This window comes from Lupinus angustifolius, chromosome LG09 (genome assembly GCF_001865875.1).
Source record: "Lupinus angustifolius cultivar Tanjil chromosome LG09, LupAngTanjil_v1.0, whole genome shotgun sequence".
Classification (NCBI taxonomy): domain Eukaryota; kingdom Viridiplantae; phylum Streptophyta; class Magnoliopsida; order Fabales; family Fabaceae; genus Lupinus; species Lupinus angustifolius.
Genome location: NC_032017.1, coordinates 4321223 through 4332963, shown reverse-complemented (window position 1 = coordinate 4332963; position 11741 = coordinate 4321223). Strand labels below are relative to the sequence as shown.

Below are 11741 nucleotides of genomic sequence, written 5' to 3'. Positions count from 1 at the left end.
TTGTTTATTGGGGATTATAATCGTTCCTTATGCATTAACATATAGGGTTCCCATTATCGCCTATAGGCCAACCGTTTGGGTATCTACTCATTAACTCCATACCCATTATCAGTTTCAGAAATCTTATAGGTTGTAAGTAATTAGATCACTTATTTTGTAACCCCAAAATAAATAGCTAATATATTTGTATTAAATATATGATTCTCACCTTAATTAGAAATTATGAATTTCTAACAATCTCCCACTTGGGTTTCATATTTTTCCTGAAACAATTATATCATATTCTTTAGGCGTGCATCTTTATGCTATTTATATTTAGACTTATCCTTAATGCAATTTGATTCATCTCATATATCAACTATAGAACCACCGCGACCTTCATCACTTTCACACATGACTCGACCATCTTAAAAAAATAAGAGTTTCACACACTTCTCAACTAAATTATTTTAATTCTCAAAATGAATCCAAGACAACAACTCAGATCATAAGTCCTTGAGCTTTTTTAGTTTCTTGTTTATAAGTATCATAGTTAATATCCCATATTATCATCTAAATGTTTTATTTGATTTTATTTGATTTTTTAATTCATTATCATATATATTAAGCAATTGTGTTTATGCATTTATTAAATAAAATTGAAAATTTATAAAATATTAACACTAGATCACAATGGTAAAAAATATTAAGATATTCACAGAACCAACACCTTGTATCTAGAATAGCCCAAATCAGAGTAAGATATTCACAGAACCAACACCTTGTATCTAGAATAGCCCAAATCAGAGTAAGATATTCACAGAACCAACACCTTGTATCTAGAATAGCCCAAATAAAAAAGCATTGTCAATATAAAATGTACAAAAGGTATCAATATTTTTTATAATCTTTCATATGATAATTTAAAAAAACATGGAAAATAAAACTTGCTCATCTCATATAATAATATGACTTTCCATTTGTCTATTTCAGCCTCAAAATGATTATAGCCCAATGTTTAGGCAATAAAAAATCTTCTAAAAAATAACCTAGACTTTAACAACCATCATCCACAAATACAACATTATATCTTTAATGATTATTACTTGGTGAACAAATTGTAACCCTAACATGTATAAATAATTACAAGTTTTCTCTTACTAATTTTTTTCTTCACTTGAGTTAGTACTAAAACGAATTTAATTTAATTATAGAAATATACACCAAATATTAGGAAATAAACTTAATTATTTACCTTTTATAATTATGATTTTTTATTGTTAAAATACTTATTCCCCATCTCATTAACAAACCATAATGTAAAAATCGTACCATTACTGTGTTATTGTTATTATTGCCTGGCTTTAGATGATAACCAAACATTATATAAACGTGGCCATAGAGTTAAGAGTTGGATTATATATATCACATGTTTTAAAAGCAATCCCGTTTTTTCGAAAACATATGTACTTGATTATAGTGAATTTTTCCCTCACCCTGCTATTTGTTCTTAAATTTGGACTGATATATGTATGTTATTGTTTTAAACTCTATTCATTCTAGTATTTTTCTAGCGTAATAATTTTATAGCGAACAAACCAAACACGGTGAGCCAAGAAAAGACAAATATGAATTGAGAGAGAGAGTACACTGTACCGTTTCCAAAATAAAGTCCAAGTTCATGATATTGAAGAAAGAAAACAATGATTCATGTATGAGGAAGCAATAAGCATATATGCATGATTGCCGCATCCATGTATATCCATAAAGAGCTATGTAGATAATTGGCATGCACATGACACCTCAAATTTGTCAATATGAACACTCGTCAACATGCATGGCACCATTTCTTATGAAAATGATCTATAAATATGAGTGATCTTAGTCCCCATTTTCATCATTGAGTGCAATCTAATATAATCAAATATGGCTAAGATCAGAGTGAGGTTTCCAACATTGGTGTTGCTACTAGGAATAGTATTCCTCATCGCAGTGTCAATTAGTATTGCTTATAGAGAAAAAAATGTGATAAAGAATCATGAGAGGCCTCAGGAAAGAGAACAAGAGGGACGTGACCCAAGACAACAGCCACACCCTCACCATCAGGAGGAGCAAGAAAGAGAGCATACGAGTGAGGAGGAGCGTGATCGTGAGCCTTCACGTGGTAGGAGCGAGAGCGAATAAAGCCGAGAGGAAGAGCGTAAACAAATGAGAGAACCTCGTAGGGAGAGGGAGCAAGAACAACAACCTCAACATTGAAGAAGAGAGGAGGAAGAAGAGTGGCAACCCATGAGACAACGACCTCAAAGTAGAAGGGAAGAGAGAGAGCAAGATTAAGGCTCTAGCTCAAGCTCACATAGGCAAAGTGGTTATGAGATGAGGGAACATAGGGAAGAGAGAGAGCAAGAGCAAGAGGAAGAGCAAGGTTCTCACCCAGACTCACCCAGACTCACACAGACAGAGGAACCCTTATTACTTCAACTTTGAAAGATTTCGAACTCTTTATAGAAATAGGAAAGGTCAAATTCGTGTGCTTGAGAGGTTTGACCAGAGAACCAATAGACTTGAGAATCTCCAAAACTTAAATCTTGAATCAGCATAAGATCTAGACTTAGTTCTTCTCTTTGAATAGAGGCTATCGCATTGTAGAGTTCCAACCAAAACCTAATACACTCATTCTCCCTAAACACTTTGATGTTGACTACATCCTCATTGTACTCAATGGTAACTATTATCAAGGATTTAAATTGAGGCCGCTATCCTAAATTTAAAACTTTACTTACTACTAGTAGTATTCATTTTTACCAATTAATTAATGAGAATGAATGATTTGTTACATTCATTATTTTGAGATTGCAAGTAGAGCCATGATCACAATAGTCATCTCTGGTAAAAGACAAGCATATAACCTTGAGTATGGCGATGCTCTCAAACTCCCAGTTGGAACAACTTCTTATATCCTTAACTCGGATGACAACCAGAACCTTAGAGTAGTCAAGCTCGTAATACCCATCAACAACCTTAACAACTTCTATGTAATGTTCTTTCTCTTATCATATTATCTTTTATTTTTATATCATCTAATTTTCTATGCACCCATTGCATATTTAACACCATCTAATTTTAATTTCTTCCTCCTTTCTCTCCATATTTGTATATTTATAGGATTTCTATCCATCAAGTACTAAAGACCAACAGTCTTACTTCAGTGGGTTCAGTAGGAACACTTTATAGGCTACCTTCAATGTATGACATCTTATCTACATTGGTTGAACAATTATTTATTGAGTATATGTGCTAATGATCACATATTTGTTTGTTTTAGACCCGTTATGAAGAGATACAAATGATTCTTTTAGGAAATGAGGACGAGCAGGAAGATGAGGAGAAAATCTATGGACAAGAGTAGAGCCACCAAGATGAGGGGTGATAGTGACAGTGTCAAAGGAACAGATCCAGGAATTGAGAAAACATACTCAATCATTATCAGGAAAAGGCAAACCATCTGAATTTGGGCTATTCAACTAGAGAAGCAATGAACCAATTTATTCAAAGAAGTTTGGCAACTTCTACGAAATCACCCCAGACAGAAACCCTCAAGCTCAGGATTTGGATATCTCTCTCACCTTCATAGAAATTAACGAGGGACATTATATACATCCCACCCCAAATAACACTACACACAATTCCTTGTACTTATCCATTGGTGTTGCATCTTAGACAACATTACTAATACTAATGATTTGATTTTTTTTATTTTAGGGAGCTTTGTTGTTGCCACACTATAACTCAAAGGCCATATTTGTGGTTGTGGTTGATGAAGGAGAAGGAAATTATGAACTGGTGGTATAAGAGATCAACAACGACAACAAGATGAGCAAGAAGAGGAAGAAGTGAGAAGGTACAATGCTAATTATAAGAAGGTGACATTTTCATAATTCCGGCAGGTCATCCAATTTCCATCAACGCTTCCTCAAATCTTCACTTGCTTGGATTTCGCATCAATGGTGATGAAAACCAGAGGAATTTCCTTGTAGGTACCATAAACATTATTCAACTTCAAACTTTGTAATTAAATATATTTTACTTTAACCTAAACAGGTAGTTTAAAAGGTAGATACATGGTTATAAAATTGATTGCCAAATCACAAACTATATCTTTGGACGAAGCCAGTGTGGCAACAAAGTAAACGTTTGGCACAAATACCTAATTGTAAAAAATAATATTTGCTTTATGAGTTTGGTTTTGGCGTTACTAACTCATCTTGTTATGTTTGGAAATTATTGAAAATTGAAAGGTTCTGAAGACAATGTGATAAGGCAGTTAGAAAGAGAAGTGAAGGAGCTCACATTCCCTGGTTCTACTGAAGATGTTGAGAGAAGTGATGGAGCTCACATTCCCTTACTTTGCAAATGCTCAGCCTCAACAACAACAACAAAGGGAGAAAGAGGGAAGGTGTGGAAAAAGGGATCTCATCTCTTCCATTTAGAGCACTCTTTACTAAGCTGCTATGTACTATCATGTAAGAGCTCATAGTGAGCCACGAGATAATAATAAAATTAAAGTTTTACCTATGTACTATTATGAATAAAAAATCTACCTAGAAAATTTTGCATGATGTACCCTTCATCAATCTATATGTTCTTATTAAATTTAACTAATATAATTATATATATTTATACTTATTGATTTCATTGATATTGCATTTACTTCTCTCTTAAAAGAATAAGATTTTCACGCATTTCTTAACTAAATTAATTCAATTCTCAAAATGAATCCAAGACAACAACTCAGATCATAAGCCTTTGAGCTTTTTTATTTTCTTGTTTAGAAGTATCATAGTTAATATCCCATATTATAATCCAAAGGTTTTATTTAATTTTATTTGATTTTTTGAATTGAAATGTTTTTATGCATTTATCAAATATTTTTCATAAGTTATAAAAGATTAACAATAGATTACAATGGTAAAAAAAATATTAGGCAACGAATTTATGAAATAATTATGTTGATATGAATTGTTTAATGAAATATGTGATGGAAGATATCAAAATCTTATTATAATTTGTGCAATTATAAATCAGAATAAGAAGTATATGTGACGATGTTTATTTTGTGAGAATAGTCCAAATAAAAAAGTGTTGTTACGATATAATGTACAATAGGTATCGAAACATTTATAATCTTTTTTATGATAACTTTGAAAAACATGGAAAGTAAGACTTTCCCATCTCATATTATATAGTAATATGACTTTCCATTTGTCTATTCCAGCCTCAAAATGATTACACCCCAACATTTAGGCAGTAAAAAAAATTTCTAAAATATAACCCAGGCTTTAACAACCATCATCCACAAATCTTAAAATTGAACAAAATTATATCTTTAATGATTTTCACTTGGTGAACAAATTGCAGCCCTAACATTTATGAATAATCTCAAATTTTCTCTAACTTAATTTTTTACTACACTTAAGTTTGTACTAAGACGAGATAAATATAGTTATAGAAACATAGACGGAATATTAGCAAACAATATCAAGAACTTGATACAAGATAAAAAAATGTTATAAATTATAGTTTAATGCTTTCACTATTTCGTCTATTTTTTTAGTCTCAGCTTTAGTTTGTATTTTTTAATTTGATTTTAACTATAAATGCAAATTCTCAGCCACCTATTAACTCACCTTAATGATTTTGAATTTTAATCCAAACTAGATATTTTTTAGTGCATTTATTATTTCAATCGAACACATGTAAAACAAATAAATTAACTTAATTGTTTACCTTTTATAATTTTGATTTTTGATTGTTAAAATACTTATTCCTCATCTCATTAACACACCATAATGTTAAAACTGTTTTTATACCGGTCGATTCAACTAGAAAACTGGTGAACCAAATCCTCAATCAATACGACATGGTTGTTGTACTAAATTAGTCGGTTTATATATATATATATATATATATATATATATATATATATATATATATATATATATATATATATATATATATATATATATATATATAACACCCCTAAATGACATCGCTTTAGGGAAGCAGGATTTTCAAAATTTCCAGGCTACTGTTTCACAATTCTTCTACCCTTTTCAATTTTTCTCCTTCCACTATTCACACTTCTTCCACCCTTCTTCACTTCTTCTACAATTCAGGGCTTCCACTAAGGTATCATCTTCGTTCAGTCCCTTCCACTGATGTATCATATTCGTTCCAACCTATTCCTTGTAGTGTTGACGCCATTGCCCTCTAAGGTGTGTGTTTATTTCATCTCTCACCTTATATCATCTCTCTCTTTCTTCTTAATTGCTGTTAGGAGTTTAATTGCTGTTGTAAAGTGCTTCTTCCTTACTTGGTTCTTCTATTTGTTCAATTAGTTGATTTGCTAGTTTAGCCCCTTATGGGCTTCTATTTGCATCAATGGAAGATGGGTTAGACTTTGGATTTGTTAAAATTGTTTATCTATGAGAATTCTTAATACACCGTGAACATGAATTATAAATTTGAGTATTTATCTAGTTAATTTTTTTTATTAAAGGTTATATATATAAGCATGTATGTCTGGTTTAACCGACATATATTTAATTACTGAACCACTGGTTAAATCATTATACCATTGTACTCGTATCATGACCGATTTGATGACAGATATAGTATTAATAACTATACATCTCTAAATGTAAACATTCATCTCAAGTTTCAATAAGTTTGAGGTAAATTTATAAATAAAAAAATTAGTATATATAACTTATCATCACAACTATAATTTAATACTTGATCACTAAATTAAAATTCTATGTACCCTTAAGATGTTAGTGTAAAGCTTACTCCTCCCTTTGTCCCACTTAAGTATGTGTATCATTATTTAGATTATTTTCTATTTTATCTGATTTGTATCATATAAATATTTAGAAATAATTCTGTCAATATCGATCATTCACACAGTTATGTTGGAATTTTAGGTAATCAATAATCATTTATGACCGAATCTTGTTTGACTGGATCTTTAATTCACAACTACTAACCAGGTGATTGACAATCATATATTACCAAATCTTATGTGCAAGGTATTGGTATAACCTTATCAGTTCAACAAAACAATATTATCTTGCCAAATTATCATGCACACATTTTCCACTTTGAAAATCCTTTATTATCATTTATTTTTTCTTCTTTTCCTAGTCTTCGTTCTACATATACAGTCTATGATTTAATAACCTCAAAGACGTGTTCAATTTTAGCCTTACTTATGTATTTGATTGACGTTTCCCTTCCATGGTATAAGGATTCTATATTTTGACAATTAATTAATTTTGAATAGTGGTGTAAGATTTCATGTTTAAACCGCGAAACTAATGTGACCGAACCAACCTACACAACACGGTTCAATATGCTTTCATTATTCAATTCGGAACCATTCGAACTCAATCAAACCACATATTAAAGAAATTAATACTAGAGAATATAGTGGTAAGGTTTAAATTATTCAACTAATTTTGTGGCTAAAATTACCAAATTTGTATGAATTGTATTGAATATTGCTTAAAAGAAAAAGATAATGAAAATACTTTCTTGAGCCAAGCAAAACGGAAGTGGCTAGAGATCATCTTCATGAATGAGAGAATTTGTAGCCAAGTAAAAGAAGTGATCTCTTCGTGTTCTCTTGTTCTAGTATTGTAAGGAATATTTGAGTGTTTGAGAAATACTTAGATGAAGTAATGGTAGTGTTGCCTCGAAAGAACTAAAGAAAAGAGTATCAGATTCAAGATCAGAAGCCTCAGGTGAAAGTTTCTTTCCTAGAGGAAGAACAGAGAGACGAAATCAATTTAGTGAAAGAGGGAAATATAGGTCAAAGTCTAAAGCGAAACCTAGAAAGTATAAATGCTTTCACTATCACAAGGAGGGACATATAAGAAAGAATTATCTAGAGTGCAAAGGCAATGAAAAGATTTATGAATATGGAGATGCAGCTGTAGCAAATAGCTATGATAGTGCAAATGCACTAATAGTCTCAGAACGCGACTCAAAAGATGAATGAATACTTGATTATGGATGCTCATATCACATGTGTGCCATTAATGATTGGTTTTCTACTTACCAACCCTTAGATAGGGGCAAGGTCCTTCTTGGAAATAATGCTCTCTACAAGGTCATCAGCATCGAAACTATTAGAATTAAGATGTTCGATAAAATAGTACAGACGTTGACAGATGTAAGGCATATTCTAGAATTTAAGAAAAAACTAATTTCCTTGGGAACATTAGATTCAAAAGGTTATAGCTACAAAGGTGAAGGTGAAGCTATAAGAATATCTAAAGGCACTATGGTTGTAATGAAAGGAAAAAAACAGAATAGTCTCTATATGTTACAAGGAAACACAATCATGGTTGTTGTTGTTGTCTCCTCAACATCTGATTCTGATGTCACCAAACTATGGCATCTGAGAATGGGTCATGTCAATGAAAGAGGTCTAGCCGAGTTGGCCAAACAAAGATTACTATGTGGTCAACAAATCGGGAGGTATACTTTTGTGAACACTATGTTTTCATAAAGTCATATTGGATAAAATTCAATATTGCAGTTCATCGAACAAGAGGCATGTTGGATTATGTAAATTATGACTTGTGGGGTCCATCCCAAGTACCTTCTCATGGTGGTAGCAGATACATGTTAACATTCTTTGATGACTATTCAAGGAAAGTGTGGATCTTCATTTTGAAACACAAAAGTGAAGCATTTATCAAATTCAAACAGTGAAAAACCTTGATCGAAAAGCAAACTGGGAGAAATATCAAGAGACTGAGAACTGACAATGGTCTAGAATTCTACAGCGGAGAATTCAGAAATATTTGCAAGGATCATGATATTGTCAGACATTATACTACGAGACACACTCCACAACAAAATGGACTTGCAGAACGAATGAACAAAATCTTACTTGAAAGGACAAGATATATGTTGTCAAATGTTGGATTGCCAAAATAATTCTAGGCAGAAGCTGTCAATACAACTTGTTACTTGATCAACAGATGTCCATCAACGACCATTGGTTTCAAAACTCCAGAAGAGATGTGGTCGAGTATTCCGGTAAATTATAAAAATTTTGAGGATATTTGGTTGTCCTGCATATGCCTATAGCAAAGAAGGAAAACTTGATGCAAGAGCATTGAACTATATTTTCTTGGATATCCTCATGGTGTGAAAGGATATAAGTTATAGTAGACAGAGAAAATAAAATACATCATATGCAGAGATGTTACTTTTAATGAAGCTGAAATATTAAAACCTCATAAAGAGTCCTCAAGTGAAAATGAAGATCCTAATATCTTGTAGAATGTAGAGTTTGAGGTGGAGCCAACTAAAGAAAAAAACACTTGATCAAAAAGAAGAAGTATGTGATGCATGTACTATACTAATATCTCTCAATTTCAGCATTATCAGTTGGCTAGGGACAGACAAAGGAGACTTATAAAACCTCTAGATAAATATGGTTATCCCAATCTAGTGTCATACGCTCTAAATGTTGGAAATGATATCAGCAATTGTGAACCACAATCATATGAAGAAGCTATCAACAACAAAGAAGCTTCCAAATGGATTTCTTCCATGATAGAGGAAATTGAGTCTCTTCTTAAGAATCATACTTGGGTTCTTGTGAAGCGGCCGAAGGCTCAAAAATATTGTTGGGTGTAAATGGATCTTTAAGAAGAAGGAAGAAATCTCTAGGGTTGAAGATGTAAGATTCAAAGAAAGATTAGTGGCTAAATGTTTTACACATAGGGAAGGTATTGATTTCAATGAAATTTTCTCTCATGTGGTAAAACATAGCTCTATTTTCATCCTACTTGTCGTTGTAGCTCAATTTGATCTAGAACTTGAGCAACTAGACGTCAAAATGGAATTCTTGCAGGGTGAGATGGAGGAACAAACCTACATGAAATAACCTGAAGGATTTCAAGTTTAAGGGATGAAAGATCATGTTTGCTTGCTGAAGAAATATGAATAGGGCCTAAAACAATATTCTAGATAGTGGTATCAGCGATTTGATACCTTCATGGTTGAAAATGGCTATTGCAGAAATTAACATGATAGTTGCGTCTAATACAAGAAGCTTGCAAATAAGTCATTCATCTATTTGCTTTTATATGTTGATGACATGTTGATTGTGTCTAAGAACATGTCAGAAATAAGAAACTTGGAAGCTCAATTTAGCTCAAAGTTTGAAATGAAGGACTTAGGAGCTGGAAAGAATATTCTATGAATGGAAATTTAGAGGGATAGAAAAACGGGGACACTCTTTTTGTCACTAAGGAAGTACATTGAGAAAGTCTTTGAACGCTTTCGCATGCAAATGTTAAATTAGTCACTACTCCATTAGTAACTCATTTCAAACTTTTAATGGCTTGTGTCCACAAACTTAGAATGAAAATGAGGAAATTTCAAGTGCACCATATGCTTGTACAGTTGGAAGTCTCATGTATGTCATGGTGTGCACTAGACCAGATATTGCACATGCAGTAAGTGTGGTATACTGATATATAGCAAGTCTTGGTAAACTTCACTAGAAAGTTGTGAAGTGGATTATGCGCTACCTGAAGGATACCACGGATATAGGGCTTTTTTATGAAAAAGTCAAACATGTTGGAGGAAAGATCATCAGATACATGACTCGGATTATGCAAGAGATCTAGATAAGCGGTGATCACTCACTGGATATGTCTTTACACTATGTGGTTGTACCATTAGTTGGAAAGCAACACTATAATCAATTGTTGCTTTGTGTACTACTAAAGTGGAGTGCAACGAATTAATATAAGCTATAAAGGAAGACATCTGGGGGAAAGGACTAATTGAATAATTGGGTATACAAATCGAAGAAACAATCATCTACGTGATAGTCAAAGTGTTATACATCTGACAAAGAATCCAATGTATTATAAAAGAACTAGACATATTGATGTTTGGATGCACTTTATCAGAGATATCATGGAGAAAAGAATTGTTAGAGTGGAGAAAATACTCACTACAGATAATTCGGCCGACATGAGGACGAAGTCAGTTCCAACTACCAAGTTCAGACATTGTCTGAACTTGATTAATGTTCAGAATCTCTAGTGGGCAGGAAGAAGAGTAGCAGGAGAATAACTATGATAGTCTTTTAGAAAAGGTAGAGGTTTATTGAATATTGACTAAAAGAAAAAGATAATGAAAAGACTTTCTTGAGCCAAGCAAAAAGGAAGTGACTGGAGATCATTTTGAAGAAAAAGAGAATTTGTAGCCAAGTAAAAGAAGTGGCTTTGGTGAAACCAAAATTAATGTTCTTTTCCTTTGACCACATAATCTTCAAGAGCAATGGCTATAAATAGAAGTGCTTCAAGCCATTGTAAGACACACCAAATACTTAGTTTAGTGCATATTCTCTCTTCCTTTTCTCTTGTTCTAATATTGTGAGGAATATTTGAGTGTTTGAGAAATACTTGAGTGAGGGTGAAACTGGATGTACTTGAGTTTTTGGAAGTCAGTGAAATACTTACAATTCTATTTTATCATTGTAGAATAATACTTGTTGCTCTTCAGTCGTGGACGTATGCAAATTGCCAAACCACATCAAATTTCCGGTGTCATTTTCTCTATGAGTCTTCCCTACCAACAAATTGTAGTGCTATATATGTAACTAAATTGTTATATGTTCCTACATAACTAAATTGTTATATGTTACTACATAACTAAATTGTTATATA

General features: G+C 32.4%; 1 pseudogene; it reads left to right on the top strand.

Annotated features, from left to right (window-relative positions):
• LOC109355810 lies at window positions 1791–4598 on the top strand (annotated as a pseudogene).